The sequence below is a fragment of the Odocoileus virginianus genome, chromosome 4 (assembly GCF_023699985.2).
Source record: "Odocoileus virginianus isolate 20LAN1187 ecotype Illinois chromosome 4, Ovbor_1.2, whole genome shotgun sequence".
NCBI lineage: Eukaryota > Metazoa > Chordata > Mammalia > Artiodactyla > Cervidae > Odocoileus > Odocoileus virginianus.
Window position 1 is genome coordinate 58,361,027 of NC_069677.1, and position 14,866 is coordinate 58,375,892.

Sequence of the window (14,866 nt, forward strand, 5' to 3'; positions counted from 1 at the left end):
TAGATAAATATGTTCTACATAAAATGAAGATGAGCATTCATTAATGGCTTAGAGTTGAATAAACGATGGCTGGGCCATTACTGTTACAGAATAACCTTCTGTATCACGTAAGAAGCTGTTCTCATCAATGACTGGAATTTACATTGCTTTCACACTGCCAAAGCAGGTGCCAGAGAATCTCCTTCTTTGCACTGAGTAAGACAGTTGTTTTATCCTTTCTCTGCATCCTGACTGCACTGGACAGACCATGAGGCAGCAAAATGCCCATCCTGTCCCCCCCTTGGCCTGGAGCATCACCGAGGAGTCAAGGTCCAGACACTAGGTCAAAAGACAGCCTTTACCCAGCCCCTGCTTTTATCTACAGCGGCTTTGTTGGCTTTCTACGGCGGCCAGCGCTGTGCGCAGAAGTGTTCTGGCTTCGCCTGGGTAAAAGGAGAAGGAAGGCTGCTTCCGATGGGACTTTGGACTTGCGATGTGACATTGTTCTTTTTGCCCTGGGAGAGTCCAATATTTGTTTCAAATCTGGAAAAGTGCCAAAGACCTAATTCTAGATAACTGCTTATCATCTGCCAAGTTTGTACTGTACTATTACATTTCTGAGATATTTTAGATATTCCCTGAATTTTAAAAAAATGACTCATATATCTAAATCGTTTTAAGAGTCTTAAAAGGAATGACTAGCTAGTTGAAGGGAGAGGATGACAGCGCTTCTAGCACTGGTGAAAAGTGCCTCCTGCCAGCAAAACCAATCCATGAAGTTTAGAGGTTAATTCTCTGAGCTCTTTTAATTATTAAAAGTATTAATAGTAATCCAGTTTAAATTAGAATCTCCTATATAGTTGTATGCTGTGCATATCTAGCTATATTATTTAAACCTAGGATGAATGTTACTGTGAATAAACTATATGGATAATAGGTTATTTACAGTAAACCTGTTATCCTATAAAGAAAAAGCTATTTTTTGGTTTATTAAAAAAACCAAAAGCTCCACAGACGGCTAACCTTTACTCTGCTGTTTTTTCATTGGTAAGATTTGGATTCATATTTAACAATTCAAAACTGGATCTACATCTCTATTATTTATGCTTTCACTGAAAAATGATACTATTAAATGTGTAGAGGAATATTGGCTGAGTAGTTATGTCTTTTTCATAGCTTTTTATATAGCTATTTCAAATCCTTGATGCTTCAATGACTCAAAGATAAATTTGCTTTTAATTTATTACCTTATGTAACATATAACCATTAGTCCAGGAACCAAATTTAATTGAACTACTAGATATAAGTGACTGGAAAATAATTGAAACTGATGTTAAATGATGGGATCATAGTAGAGGAACAATGGTGAATAAGAAGTTTAAGTCTACACTGTAGAGAGGGTAATTATATTAACTAAAATTATAAACAAGCTATTATTCTTTGTTATACAATTAGTTGGAAATCCAGAGACTATTAATATATTACACATCTCCATAAATGATATGGAAATAAATGATCTAATAGTTATTTTGTTTGGTTCTTCAGTTGCTTAAAAAAATGAACCTTTAGTAAAGTCGGTATGATTGAGACCCATCTATCATTGTAGGAAAAATAAAATCTTACAGAATATAAAGAAGAAAGAAAAAATACTGGCCTTTAAAAATGATCCTACATCTTTTCTAGTTTTGCTTACTTGGAGACGTCAGTGATTCAGTAAAAAAGCTAACAGCCATATATTAGGTCAACATAACTATGTGTACAACTTTTCACAATTTTTAAGGAAACAAAACCCTCTAATTTTGTAAGAATACATAAAATATTTAAATAAACATTTAAGTAAAACATTTAATTCCACATATCTTAATATGCAAATAAATAGGAAAGAGAAAAGGGGCTTGTGAGAGCCATACACCAGATAACCTACAGTTAAGAAAATTAGCATTTAAAAAATATTTTAAAATTTCCAAAGACATATAAAAGAGCCCAAAACTTTCTTACCAAGTAGTAATGGAAGTCTATTGCATTATTAATAATTTCATTATAATAGCACTGTCTAGTAGAACTTTCCATAATGATAGAAATGTTCTATATCTGTGCTACTCAGCACAGTAGCCACTACCTACATGGGTCTATTGAGAGCTTGAAATGTGGCTAGGATCACCGAGGAACTCAGTTTTTAAACGCATTTATAATTAATGTAAACAGCTACATGGGGCAGATGATTACCATAGATTTTAAGCCCCTGAATATTTTTATTCTTTTATATGTATTAACCATGTTTTCCCATTTATCATAAGTAGGTTTCAGCCTAAGTAGTTTTGTTTCTACAATATAAAACAAGCTCTGAAATGCTGTTTACACATTACTGGTTGAAATCAATAAAAGATCAAAGTTCTGTAGTTGTAAGTTGATGAAAGTTTTAAAGTGACAATACAAAGTTCAGAAGGCCCTCGGAAAACACTTTTTGTATTTCAATATAATGACCATGGGTTGGGACGGGGCTTGGAGATTCTTCCTAAGGCAAAGTTGCTAGTTAGTGGAAGAACTGTATGATGTTAGTTCTTCAGTGGAAAGTAACTTTTTAGAATTAAGCATGTTTTTGCTCATTCATCTGAAACTTAAAGGTCTAAAAACGTTTAACATTGTACAGGATGTTTTCGTTCAGTGTTTTCTTATTTGTACGCAAAATGTCATAGTTATTTGGAAAGTTTTACTACAGATGTGTGAATGTTAATCAGAAACTTAGGGGCTTCCAAAATACAGGAGGAGAGGCTGATCTAAGGACCCTTCCCAGGAGGAACACCCCTGCATTATTATCTTGATTCTTCTGCTTTAAGGCTGAGGGGGTGAATATGTAAAGAGCTCCCTCTGTCCAGTACTCTTAGGATGTAAAAGAAAGCTTCTAGTTTTCGTATTTTCCTAACTGGGACATATATTTTAATATATTTTCCCAGAGCTGGATTTTTGCTGAAAATGTGCATAGCCCAGCTTCTGAAATTTCAACTACACCTAACAAAAAAAACCCCTAAAGATCTCCAGCGGCAGAACTCTGCAGAACGTTACTATTTTTGTCTTCCAAGATTAAAGCAGTCCTAAATAGTTTTCTAACACCACTGTGGACTGCCTTCCAGCAAGTGTTTCCTACTTGTCAATCAAAAAGACCAGTTACCTCTAACATATGTCTGCCTACCCACCACCTATCTTATCCACCTTCTACTTTGATAAAATCCAGCCATGACACATTCAGAAAGGGGACAAGCTACTCTTTTCATTTTCCTTGGAGGACCTAGGGAATGTCTCTCCTGTTAATTTGGGAAGCTGAGGATTTGTTCTTTGAGCTGAGCTTATGTCAGGAGATAAAAACCCTGCCAGCAGGGTAAGTCAAGGAGTCTGTCTATGGAAAGTATCGTACGGCCTGCTGATAGGAGATGAGCCGACAGAGCAGGCCCTAGCTGCTCTCTGAGGTTCTGAGTGGAGCGCCCCGCGTGTGACTCCACTGGCTCACGTCTACCAGGGGCTAAACTGCTCGGGAGTTAAAGGGTGCCTCTGTACCCAGTTTCAGAGACCTTTTCCCTACACCTTATTGGAGTAAGGGAGACTTTTGTAAGAAGGAAACTCTGAGATGTTCGGGTTTTCTGAACCTGAATAGGTGGTTTCAGGGTTTATAGTCTTTAGACATATGCCTCAAGAAGTGAGATCTTGGGGTCACAGAGCCCCAGTGGCCCATTTGGGGGCTGATGAGAGAGCATGGTCATTTCCCTCCTAAAGCCCTACACCGCATAGAAAGCACTGCGCAGAACAGACACCTATGACCACGAGGAGATCCCTGCCACGGGGCTGCGAGTCTCTCGCACGGTTTACCATCAGTACACGAATAATTCTGACGCTGCTGCTGCTGCTGAGTCGCCTCAGTCGTGCCTGACTCTGCGACCCCACAGACGGCGGCCCACCAGGTCCCCGGTCCCTGGGATTCTCCAGGCAAGAACACTGGAGTGGGCTGCCATCTCCTTCTCCAATGCATGAAAGTGAGAAGTGAAAGTGAAGTCGCTCAGTCCTGTCTGACTCTTCACGACCCCATGGACTGCAGCCCACCAGGCTCCTCTGCCCATGGGGTTTTCCAGACAAGAACACTGGAGTGGGTGCCATCGCCTCCTCCGATTCTGACACTGTTTATACTTGAAGTCATGCTGGGGGACTTCCCTGGCGGTGCAGTGGCCAAGGCTTCGCCCTCCCTTGCAGAGGACGCAGGCTCAGTCCCTGGCCGGGGAGAGGAGATCCGCGTGCCTTGGGGCCGAAAAGCCAAAACATGAAATGGAAGCAGTCTTGTAACAAATTCAGTAAAGACTTTAAAAATGGTCCACATCAAAAAAGTCTTAAAAAAATAAATTTATATTATTAATAATATGTATGTTCTTTATATATTGGAAGGAATGGGCTAAGAATGCCATTCTTTTCTCCTGCTTCTGTTTCTGTCACCTGACAATAGTCTGTATGGCTTTCTGTGCTACCTTCACTGTCGACACATTAGAGAAAATTACTGAGATGCAATGTTATAGGTGTAAGACATTTACCGGATGCAGATCTTCTGGGATGACTTCAGTGACTTAGTCAGATAAAACCTCAGTCTTTGTAGATCAGCTTATCATGTATCAAATCTGGAAAGAAAGAAAAAAAGAAACATTAAGTGATTCATTAAAAAAGGTCAGATTTTTATTTTCTAATTTATAAAATAAACATTAACACTACATCTTAAGAATGTTTTTGAATGGAATGAAGCCATCTGTCAACATCAAGAACATATTTTTCCTTATACAGACTTAGCTCTGCTGGGTGACTATCTGTCAAGGGACCTCGTCCTCGTCCTGATTATAGTCAACATCTTCCCTCACACCCTTGTAGATGAAGGCTAGAGAAGGAGAAAAAGAGTTTTGGGGTCAACAGTAATGCAATTTCTTAGGCATTTCTGTAGGTATAACTACTAAATATAAGAAACATCCTTATGATTAGATTTTTACTTGTGAGTTAGCAAACTTTGATATATGATTATTAGAGTATAATTGCTATACAATGTCCTGTTAGTTTCTGCTGTACAACGGAGTGAGTAATTTATTTGTACACATATATCCCCCTCACTCTTGGACGTCCTCCTCACCACCCCCGGCTCCATCCGACCCATCCAGGTCACCACAGAGCAATGAGCTGAGTGCCCTATGCTTTACAGCACGGTGGTGTGATTCTGTTTTACACATGGTAGGTAGTGTGATGTGTAATTCTTTGCATATAAAGCTTATACAAGTGTTGTTGTGTCATAATTTTGAAAAGAAATCTCTTTAAAAGTTTTTTTTCTATTTTAATTTTTCATAGAAGTAATATATATACATGGTACAAGTGGCTAGTTATGGAAATGTATAAAGTAAAGGTACACATCTCTTAATTCTCTAATTGTCTCTCCAGATCTACTTCCCAGAAATACATACTACTAATAGTTTTTTTATGTACCCTTTAGAACTTTTAAAAAAAGTTCTAAATGCATGCATATAAATGTGTATACCCATAGTTTCTCATTTTATGCATTATATGTTCTGTACTTTGCTTTCCTTTAAAAAAAAGAACAGTAATATCACTTGCAGAACTTTCTACATCAGGTACACAAACCTATCTCACTCATTTTGATAGCTACATAGTATTCTATTCACTGCACTGAAATAGGATAATTGATAAAATCAGCCCCTGTCGTGGGCCTTGGGGGTTTTCCAGGTGGCTCAGAGGTAAAGAATTTGCTTGCCAATGCAGAAGACTCAGGAGACACAGGTTCAGTCTCTGGTGGGGAAGACCCCCTGGAGGAGGAAATGGCAACCCACTCCAGTATTCTTGCCTGGGAAATCCCACGGACGAGGAGCCTGGTGGGCTACAGTCCATGGGGTCGCAGAGTCAGACATGACTGGGTGACTCAGCACACATCATGGGCCTTAGGGTTTTTTTCCTATTTCCCTTTTGTGGATGTAAAAAAGCCTCAATGAGCATATTTATACATATGCATTTTTGTACTTATATGATTATACTGGTAGAATAAATTCCAAACATAATTGTTGACACAAATTGTTCATACAGTCTAGGTTTTGGAAGCTACTTACAAAATGTCCTCTATAATGACTATGTGTATTTAAGATACCAAAAATCTGACTTGTACAAAATTTTACATTTTTTTCTCAGTCTGATAAGTGAAAAATAAATATTTGTTTTGGTTTACATATTTTTGGTTATGAATGAGGTTGAGCTTCTTTTTATATTTTTATTTTTTGCAGTTATTTTTCTACTAGTTTGCCTAGTTATGGCCTTCACTCATTTTTCCACTGGGTTCATTGTTTCTCGTTTTAAAAAGTTCATGTCGAAAATTGGCATTTTACATGTAATGTGTGGCAAATACCTTTCCTAAGTCCCTGTTTATCTTTTGTGTTTGTTTCTGGTGCTTTTTACTACACAACCATTTAAAATTTTTTATGTAGCCAAATTCATCAATATTTTTCATTATGGTTTGGGGATTTTTTTAAGTAAGAAATTGTTTAAAGTTAATGAATTACTCAAAAAGACTGTGTAGAGGTTTCTTTTTTTTTTTTTTCCTAGCAAGAACATACACGAGTTTTACTATCACAATGTGGTACAGGAGAATTTTGGCATTAGAAGAATATATTTTTAACTTATTTTTTGGTGGTTTTGTTGTCATAGCAAAAATTTTCCCATGAGATGTTTTTTCCTATAAAATGCCACTGTGAACTCTTATAGGGCTCTAGTGTACCGTAGGGAAAAAAAATGGAGACAGGGTTGACTTGCCAGGATCATTCTCCAGAGGGTTAATAGTGGTTGTCTATGATCTGAAATCTAGAGTGAGTTAGAAGGAAAGGAAAAGAAATTCCAAGATAAACAGAAGTATGAACAGAGGCTCATGATAGGAAAGTCTGAAAGTACATGCCAAAAAAGGGGAAGAAAAGTCACCTTTGATCTTAGCCTTGATCTTAATAATCCTCAAAAGCTTTAACGATTTGTTATATATTTTGCCTAGTGTTTCTTATCTGTTCTGTGAATATGCAGGCATTTAAAAAACCTCTAAGTGATTCTGCTCTCAAATCAGTGCTAGTGTAACTAAACTATTTTCATTAGAACACCAATGACCCAAATAAGAAATTAATGGCACCTTGACAAGAATCTATCAAGGACACACACACACACACACACACACACACACTCTCATTTATGTTTTATACACTAATGTATTCACTTGTGATTATCTTCCCTCGTCACTAGGTATTTTAAAATATATACATATAAAATACACAATGACTGTATACTATTCCATCATATGGCTTAATGTAATGGGAATTTAAGAGAATAGATTTGTATTTCTTGCAAAAATCCACTCTGTTAATTCAGTAGATCAAACGCTAGAACACAGTCAGGAAATTATTACATAGGAATCACATCAGATTATTTTCCATTCCTGATAAAGTGGCAGCAATTAACTGTGTGAAGGTTAAGTGCTGGAAGACATCATGGTACAATGTATTTTACATGACATGACATCACTTGAATGAATGGAAGGAGAATTAGATGATTAAAGCTGGGTTAATGGAACGTTCTTGTTCTAGCAGCATACCACGTAACTTACAAGTATGTAAGATGCATCTGAATTGTATAACAAGAAGAGTTTGGGTCCAAAAGTGAAGAAAAGCATATATGATGATGAAATTATAAATGGATGAAGTTTAGAAGAAATGCTGTGAGTTTTGTTTTTTTTTTTTCCCCAGTTTATTTAGGAAAAAAACCCTAGTGTTGATTAAATTCAGCCACACTCACAACTATTTGGGGTTAGTGAGACGAGCAGGACGGTAGAGAATCACGGGAGAATCCCGGTGCTTTATCACTGATGAGCACTAAGAGACTGCCTGCTGGTATGCAGGATGTCTCCCAGGCACAAGCTCCCTTTTGAGCCCTCGCCGCGTGGTTTTATGGCATCCCTGCGTTGATTTTTGCCCTCATCTATAACTTACAAGTTAGACACTGTACTATTAGTGCTGCCGAAAGTTCTAGATCTAAGCAGCTGGTGACATCCTGTCTCCCAAGGATGTCCCTTAATCACGAAGAAAATCATGCTGCTCAGTTCTGTTGACATACCCCTCCTCTGAAAAAACACGACCACAGGGAGCCCAGACTCACCTCGGCCTTTCGACCCCAATCAATGAGCCCCTGTCAAGACAACAGACATTTGACCCAATCCAACTGACAGCTCTCAGACAGTCTATGTGCACTGGGAAAAATGTTTCAGAGACTCATCATTTGAGGAGTCATTGGCTTAAAATAAGTCACCCTTGTTTGCAGACTGACTGATTAGTATTGTATTCAACTAAAGTTTTAGAAATTCTGCTTATAGATAAATGTGTTTATATTAAAACTATGCTTATAGATAAATATGTGTTTATATTAAAAGCTGAAAAAGTGATATATAATTTGAGTTGGAAAGATAAACAGTTTATATATGTAGGATATGGGTTGTTCAACTCAAGAACTTTTTTAAAAAGTTCATCAGAACACAAAGGTAAAAAAGATAAATTTCATGTAAGTTTTGGGAAAATAGAGATATCAAATCTCAAGTTTTAAATTATGAACTATCATAGTTTTCTTACTTGTTTCTCAACTAAAGAAGGAATTCCTAGAATTCCTTCATTGTTAAAGGTAAGATGACAGGAAAATGTTATAGATCTTGCTTTTTTCTATGAGGAAAACAGAACTTGATTTCCAATTATAAATTTCCAATAATTATCCGATAACTAATAACTAATTAATTGGTCCAATAATTGCTGCTGCTGCTGCTAAGTCACTTCAGTCGTGTCCGACTCTGTGCGACCCCATGGACTGCAGCCCACCAGGCGCCCCCGTCCCTCCTGGGATTCTCGAGGCAAGAACTCTGGAGTGGGTTAAACTGGTCCTAAAAAGCAGACAGCCTGATGTAGAGCAGACAGTGTGGGTGGCCACAAAGAGCACAGAATCAAAACGGTGTTCAAATCTCGGCTCTAGCAGTTGGCAAATCTGGGTAAGTTACTTATTGCATTATCACTCCGCATCCCGATCTATAAAACGCGGATGATGCAGTGACATTATATAGGGATGTTGTGAGGATTAAATAAAACACAGTATTGAAAGGCTGAACATTGTTTGGCACATTGTATATGCTCAATAAATGTTAGCTTTGTTAAAAATGTTATTTTATTAAAAAGCCAAAAAAAATAGCCTCGAGGTAATCATTTGAGCAAGCCAGAGGTACGGTCACTTGTGCTTTTCTAGCTTTAAAGTCCTTTTGAATCATGTGAAGATCTTGCTAAAATGCAGATTCTGATTCAGTCGGTTCAGGTGAGGTCTGAAAGTCTGAATTTCTACTAAGTTCCCAAGTGATACTCATGATGTTAGTCTGGGGACCTTGACACCTGAGGTAATGTGGCGGTTCTCAATAGGGAAGAAATGGGGAAAGGAGAAAAAGGGAAATTGCAGACAATATGGACAGATTTAAAACACTTCCCAGGTGATTTTCATATGCTTGCCTTACCTGCTCTTTGATGCCTGAAGAACCACTGCTTTGATATTTCAACGTTTTATTCTTTTCATAGCTCTTTTTCTTATTCTTTACCTTTCCCTTGTCTTATTTTTTAAAAATAAATAATTATTTTTTAAAATAAAATAATCAGAAGTTCCTTGCCTTAGACTTAAAGCTTTAGATTTAAAGCAACTGTATTAATGCTTAGTTATTCCATTAGTAAGCCTAAAGCAACACTTTGAAGTCACTTTATTGTAATAGGAAAGGTTTCTAACATTTCTACAATACAAGGATCTGAAAATGTATTTTATGTTTTCCACAAATTAAGCCAAAATCAGACAAACAGGCAAGATGACTTTAATAACAGAATACAAGGTTGCAGTTGGGTGTGGTGCATACTATAGAAGGAGTTAAAACCCCATGGGGAAAGGCAAGTTGTGGTGGTTATTATGGAAGGGGCCAGAATCAAACATGTAACCGCATTAGATATTCCACTCGGTCTGAAAGGTAGAAGGAAGAGAGGGTTGTTTTTAAATGGCTTCCTACCCCAGCGGCACTGAGATGATGGGCGAGACCTATATCTAAATATGTACTTAGCTTGACCAACATCTCTCTAGGACAAAGACCATTTTAATACTTTGGTGTGTCCTCAGGGCCTAAGATCTGTCAGATCCATTGCATTCCCTCAGTAAGTATCTTCTACTATTGTTGACATATTTCATACATATAATTCTTCCTTTTCCAAGGCAGATAAGAGGAGCTTTGATTAAATAAGAAATAACTAAAGAAAACTTGCAGAGGAAATTAGCAATAATTAACTCTCTTTAAAAGTACGGAATCATATCCCTATAACTTTTATTATAGTATATTGTTACAATTATTCTATTAAAAAAGCACAGAACCAAATGCGTATTCTTCAGTATTCTTACTCTGAAGTTAACTATGTAGTCAAAGTACTTTAATTCATTGATCTAAATGAGATTTTAACATCATCTGATGAAGAACAAAGCAGCTTTGAATGAAGAGAACAAGAAATCCCATAAAACTTGACCCAAACTGAACGGTTATTAATGCTATGATTTTAAATATTAAAGACATGTAGAATTGGGACTTAGACTATGAAAAATAAAGCATACCTATTTTTCCAATCTGTGTTAGAAAAATAAATGGGCAACACAACTTAAAATATTCTTGACTATAGGAAGGAAAATCAAATGATAACTGGCAGATTCTAGACACTTCTTGTGTGTGTGTATATATATATATACACACACACAAAGAATATATATGTGTGTGTGTGTGTGTGTATACACACATCTTTGTTAGTAAAATATTTTGAAAGAAATTTTGGTTTTCATAGTCAAGGAAATTTTTTCCCACAGTGATCATCTGCTATGAAGAGAAAGGATCAAAATCAGATAGAAAACTTTTAATGTTAATACAACCACAGCTAAGATTCACTTGTCATGTTATGATTGTTCTAAACATATATTTTATTTTTTAACTGTCAAGTTTGTCATTAAAGTAACCACCAAACAAAGCATCTGGCAAATTTATAACTCTTTAGAATCTTTTTTTTTTTTTTTGCTGTGATGTATTTTAGATATATTTTAGAGCTTTAATAGGATAATAGTAGTAACTTGCCAAATCATTTGCCTATTACCTTAAATCTGTACAGATACTTCTAGATAAGATGGCTTTGTATATTAAGCCATTGAAAAGTTGATTTTTCATAGCTGAAATTCATATTATGATTAAAAATAAAAAAATGTAAAGTGACAGCTAAATTTAGGTGGGAAATGGAACAAAATTTACTTTTGCTGTGGAAGCTTTAGTGTACTGTTTTAATAGATGACTTCAGACAGTTTTGAAAGAGAAAATTTATAATCATTTCGAAGAAAATAATAGTACTTTCCAGTAGTGATGGGTTAAGAAGCTGATTTTCCAATTTGCTAGATAACACGGGTGAAAAGTGTTTGGTTACTTTTTTTATACTTGGATACTTCATTATATTTTGTTGCTCTGGCTCTGTATTTGTTTATTGCCACAGTCTGTCTTCAAAACAGCTTTTTAATTTTTATAACACTTGGATGTACTTCAAACTTCTAAATAAAATTTTTAATTTTTCAGCCTGCTCTTGAGAGACTCTGGCATTGCTCAGTCATGACTGAGCAGGAAAAGGAATAAGTAAACTAGTGAGCTTGAGGCAAAAGACCAGGCGCCTGCAGCAGGCAGCCAAAGCATCTAAGTGTGATGGGTCTGGATCTTGGTCCCCGTATCAAATTTGAAAACTTGAAAACAAAACACAGCAACTGTCAGCGGCATAAGAAGGACACTGTGACAGACAGATAAAACCACAGGAGGCGTGAATCGTGCATTTTAACTGTGAGTTTCAAACTCCTTTTCGAATGTGTGGATGTGTAACTCACTCAGTTGTGTCCAACTCTTTGCGACCCCATGGACTGTATGTAGCCCGCCAGGCTCCTGTGTCCATGGACTTTTGTATGCAAGAATACTGGAGTGGGTTGCCATGCCCTTCTCCAGGGGATCTTCCCGACCCAGGGATCGGACCTAGGTCCCCTGCATAGGAGGCAGATTCTTAACTATTTGAGCTACCCGAGAAGCTCTCAAGTATTTTACCTGGGCTTTGGGTAAGCAGCACATTTTCTTTCATTATTTTTCATCTAGCACAGGACAAGAATTAGTCATAGTAACCACAACAACAGTAATAAGCAGCAGCAGCCCCCAAATAACCCCAAATTATATACCAGCACACACACACAACTCTCACTCAAAGAAGGAAAAGAAAGAACAGACGAAACCTGAACAATTCACAAAGTCACGGTCTGAGCACTACAGCAGGGTAAAAGGATAGCAGAGATTTGAGCTCCGAGCTTTTGGGATGCAGAGCGTTGCCAGAGCGAGAGTGACTGGAAGACACTTTATAAAACTTGTCTCCCTTTGGCTTCAGTGGAAGCAAACCAGCTTTCTTTCGGGTTGGATGATGGGACAGTTGATTCAGTTTAAGACCAAAGAAGAACTGAGCTAGAAATTGAGGCCTCATGATGGACACAAAAAACAAAGAAATTAGGAAGAAAAAAGGGGGGGGGCAATAGAGTGGATAATGGACTAGATACTACTAATCATGAAAACTTTAGCAAAGTGTTGAGATCCAGCAACTTGGGGCCACTCCCTGAGCTTAAGCCAGGTTGTAGAAACTGCCAGCTGTAATCTAGGGGATGGACACTTGGACCTAATGATTTTCCAGAGCAGATAATTTACCAGGAGAGCTATTTAGACAGTTTTGAGGAGCACAGACATGGGCTAAAAGGGTAATTATTTTAGACTTTATTTTTTAAAGCAATAACTAGGAAACAAAAGGAATCAAGGAGTTTTATCACTAGAGGGACCTGAGGTACGAGCTGTGAAAAAACTGTGACAGCACACGGTCAGTGATGTGGGAGTCTCCATTCCCAGCTCTCTGTGCTTCCTTGTCCCTGCACGATCTTCCAGATGGGTGTTGGAATCCATCAGTCTCCAGAGAGCTTATCCATGTGGTTGGGCCTTGAGAGCTAGAAAGACACTAGCCGGCAGCAAGGGAAACAGGCAGTTTCCTTTTTAAAGAAGACTTATAAAGGTGTTACAGCTTATGCTAAGGAGACTAAACCTTGGAGACCCAGGGCGGTGTAACTACCAAGAGAATCATATTGGGGATGACAGCAACTTGAAGAGGAGATAGAGGTTGCTCAAAAAAGTCATAAAACAGAGCAGCAGGGGGCCAGATTTCCTCCCTGCCTCATTGTTCCTCTCTTCCAGGAAAGAAACTGCAAGTACCCAGGTGGACAATGTGATCCCAAGGGAAAGGGAGCACCCAAACTTTCCCCAAGAAGAGAGAGCGCCAGAGGCCCACTGTTGGGTGTTTGATTCTTAATCAAACCATCAGCAAGGAAAGATCAGGTTAAGAGGCCCGCGATGTGTTCAATAACTCAGGGCAGGAGACTCTTCTGGAGACAAAGCAAATGGCACTGTGGATAGATCAGGCTGGACATTTAGGAGAACTGGAGAATGGGGTGCTACGTAGAGGGGTGTATGAAGGGAAGGCGTCAGCAAGAGGCTCTGCTCGGTCTTGGAAGCAGAAGAATTTCTCCTAAAATCCCCCTCAGTGACAAACGTGCTCTGGCCAGGGTTGTGGGGATTGGCGTGTGTGGAGAAGCCCCATTTTCCTTCTCCCCAGTTAATTCGAGGCGGACTCAGCATCCCGGGCCAAGGACCCAGCGTTATCATTTGTAAAGACGGGTGGTGGGGAGGTGAGCCTTGCTGGTGCCTGGCCGGCCTGGTTAGCAGAACGTGGGGACAATCAAGTACGCCTTTAAAGTGGCACAACTTTTAAAGGGACTCCCGCCTTGCGGAGTCATATGCTCAGATCACAGTTTAAAGACCTGAGTTAGCTAAAAGCCTCGGGAAGAAAGTTTCCTTGGTTGCATCCCATCTCTGCAGATTCCTCACTTGTGCTCGACAGAGTTTGGTCAAATCAGAGTGAAACGTCTGGGGCATGCGGCAGACAAGATCAGATGGCTTCTTCCACGTCTGATTTGGGGCAGGTCCCCCACCTCCCAGCGGGCGCCGGCTGGAACTTAGCCCGCTCTCGGCACCGTCCCGAGAGCCTCCCGGCACCGCGCCCGCAGCTGACACCCCCGCCCCGGCCCCCAGGCTGGCGGGCGGTCCGCGCCGCTCACCGCACTCACTCGGGACGCTGTGCCGGCGTCGGGCGGGCCGGCGGCGCCGCTTCAGGGTGTGCGCTCCCGCCCGGGGTCCGCTTGGGTCCCTCCTCCTGGATCGGCGTCCCGGGTGGGCAGAGCTGCTGGTCGCGCGCGTCTGCCCGGGCGCTCGGTCGCCTCGGGCCCTGGGCTGACTGGCGCTGGAACCGTCCTCTCCGAGGCAGCTCCAAATTTATAGCGAGGGGCGTTGCTCCTTCCAGGGCTCCAGGGGCGAGGCTGTGTTTTGCACTCTCTCCTCCTCCGCCCCGCCCGGGAGACCCTCTCGGCCCAACCCCCTTTCCGCTCCAGATGCTGACGGAAGCGGGATGATGCCACAGTCATCCTCGGTGTCACTTAACTAGATCTGCGAGTACCTGGCACTGGACCCGGCACCGGGCGAGGTAGTGGAGGACGGGGAGAGAGCCGAGGGTGCGGGAACAGTCGTTTACACCAAGATCCGGGCTACTCCGCCTTTTCCTTTTTAAACTTGGCCCAGTGTTCATCGCAGCACTGTTTATAATAGCCAGGACATGGAAGCAACCTAGAT

At 39.7% G+C, this 14,866-nt stretch overlaps 1 protein-coding gene across 1 annotated transcript in view; it reads right to left on the minus strand.

Annotated features, from left to right (window-relative positions):
- Nucleotides 1–14,651, minus strand: part of AGTR1 (angiotensin II receptor type 1) — a 48,802-nt gene extending 34,151 nt beyond the window's left edge. Inside the window, exons 1-2 of the mRNA XM_020892733.2 lie at nt 14,308–14,651; nt 4,551–4,634 (exon numbers count right to left, since the gene is read on the minus strand). The gene's annotated coding sequence lies outside the window, so the exon portion shown is untranslated. The remainder of the gene's footprint in view (nt 1–4,550; nt 4,635–14,307) is intronic.
- Nucleotides 14,652–14,866: the final 215 nt, after the last annotated feature.